The 2,598-nt window shown below is 35.2% G+C and overlaps 1 pseudogene; it reads right to left on the bottom strand.

Moving 5' to 3' along the window:
* Nucleotides 1-2,074: 2,074 nt before the first annotated feature.
* Nucleotides 2,075-2,344, bottom strand: LOC116649647 (annotated as a pseudogene).
* Between the last annotated feature and the right edge of the window lie 254 nt (nt 2,345-2,598).

The raw sequence follows: 2,598 nt of genomic DNA, 5'->3' as shown, positions 1-2,598 counted from the left end.
TGAGATCATGACCTGAGCCCAAAACAAGAGTTGGACACTTAACGGGACTGCACCACCCAGGTGGCCCTGGAAAATATTTTTTTAAAGTATTTTTTTCCGGGGTTCCTGGGTGGCTCAGTAGGGTAAGTGTCTGCCTTTAGCTCACATCATGATCCCAGGGTCCTTGGATTGAGTCCCATATCTGGCTTCCTGCTCATTAGGGAGTCTGCTTCTCCCTCTGCTGCTCCCCCTGCTCATGCTTTCTCTATCTCATGCTGTCTCTCAAATAAATAAATAAAATCTTTTTTTTTTTAAAGTATTTTTTCCTACTATTTGTGGTTGGTGTGTTGCACTTCGTTTTTACATTCAACAACCATTCCAAAATATATCTATGGAATCCTCTTGATTTTCTCTCCGGGTTATTATTTCATCTTTAAATAATAAGAATTTTGTTTCCTTTTTTTTTTATCATAATTTTTATTTCCTTCTCATGCTTAGATATATTGGTTAGGACTATCAGCCAAAGATGAGTAGATAATGTTTATAGCAGTCATCCTTGTCTTGTTCTCAAACTGAAAGGAAATACATTTGAACTTTCAAGATGATGCTCACTGTATTTTGTAAGATACCCTTTATATTTTAAAATTTTTTGTTTCTCCTTTGCCAAAAGCTTTTTTCATAAACAGATGTTGAATTTTATCAACAAGTTACATGATCATATGATTCTGATTTTAACCTACTGTGCAAATTACTATTTTTAATCAAAGATTCTAGCAATTATAAAACACACCATTATATGTTCCAATAAGGAAGGAAAAAACAAACACCCATTGAATATTCCAATTTAAGATACAATCAAGAAAAAAAATTGTGGGCATCTTATCATTCATAAAAATACAAAGTAATTTATAAAAACTGCCAGGTATCCCTGGGACTAAACATAAATTTGTGACATATTCAATTTGTAATACCTAATGGCTTTTAATTTGCTAATAGTTTTCCATATTCATGAGCAAGATTGGTTATCATTTCTGTACTGTCCGTGAAATTTTGGTAATGAGCTTTATTTTGTGTGAAATTAGAATTTTTCTGAATGTTTAACAAAACTAATCTCTAGACTTCATGCTTTATTTGTGGAGAAGACTTTTGACTAAAATTTTTTAAAGGTTATATGACCATGATTTATATATCTCCTTGAGCCTATTTGCTACATTTTTTTTTCTAGGAATAGACCCTATTTATCAAAAATTTTCAGATTTATTGGCATAACATTACTCAAATTTTCTCAATATTTTAAAATCAATGCAGGCGCCTTGGTGGCTCAGTTAAGCGTCTGCCTTCAGCTCAGGTCATGATCTCCGGGTCCTGGAACTGAGTCCTACCTTAGGCTCCCTGCTCTCCAGGGAGTCTGCTTCTCCCTCTCCCTTTGCTCCTACCCCCTGCTTGCGCACGTGCACGTGCGCCCTCTCTAATAAATAAAATCTTTGTTTAAAAAGTATTTTAAAAATCAATGCATATGACTTTCTAACTCTTCATATTGTTTATTTACATCATCTTTTTTCCTTGACCAAACTTGCCTAAGCTGTCAATTTTATTACTTTTTCAAGCCTGACTTTGGGCTTTCCTTATTTTCTCATGGTATGGTTGTTTTATTTCTTCTGTTGCCTTCATTATTTCCTTCCTTCTTTCTTTCCATTGGAAGCTTAGCTCATGAATTATCAGCCTTTTTTCCTAATATAAGGAAGGTAATACTTGCATTTTCTCCTAAATGCTTAGAAGAATGCCACAAGTTCTTTCGTTTTAACAGCACTGGATACTTTTATTATATAGAACTTAATAATTAACAAAAATGACTTCCATTCTCATGGCACTTTTATGCAAGGACTTAAGAAAAATATTGAGAAGCTCTTGTTGTGGAGAGTGGGGTAAGGGCTGCAGCTCTGCAAGGATGAAATTTACTCTAGTGGCCTGGTTGCAACTGCTACTTTCTTTCCTCATCAACACATCCTAGAACAAGAAGCATGACACTGCACACTGTCTTTCATCTGAAGATTTCAGAGCCCTCAAAAAAGTCCCACTGCAGTACCCAGCACTATTAATCCCATTTGTATGTTTTCCTCCTCATAGATGTGTCCCTCACTATCAATAGCTTCAGAGAGGTTCTTTGTATTCTCTTGTGTTGGATGTAGATAACCAATGAAGCTACGCAAATCCAAAAGCCATTACAGGTTTGTTAGGTTTAATGAAGAGTTCTGGATTCACAACTCAAAATAAGGTTGTACGGACCTCTGAGCCCTGAGTTTCGAAAGTCTGTCTCTTTGGGTGGTTCCTTTTTAAAGCTGGGAGGCTCAGACGCTAAAGACATCTTGACTAATGATTTATTATGCTGCAAGTTCGCCTCCTTTGCACACCTACTGCACTCCCCACATTTCTATGCATAATATTTTCATTAGGTTCTGAATTATGTCCTAATCTCCATTGTAATTTCTTCTTTCATCCCTGAGTTTACACTTCATAAGGTTGGGTTTTTAGTATTTACTATAAATACTTTCTTTATGAATTTTATCCTAAATGTATACATAAGATGTTCTGAGAGATTTCTTATTACTTCACAATGAA

Source organism: Phoca vitulina, unplaced genomic scaffold (assembly GCF_004348235.1).
Source record: "Phoca vitulina isolate PV1807 unplaced genomic scaffold, GSC_HSeal_1.0 scaffold49, whole genome shotgun sequence".
Lineage (NCBI taxonomy): Eukaryota > Metazoa > Chordata > Mammalia > Carnivora > Phocidae > Phoca > Phoca vitulina.
The sequence above is the reverse complement of the archived record's forward strand: the minus strand, read 5'-3'. Positions and strand labels throughout refer to the sequence as shown.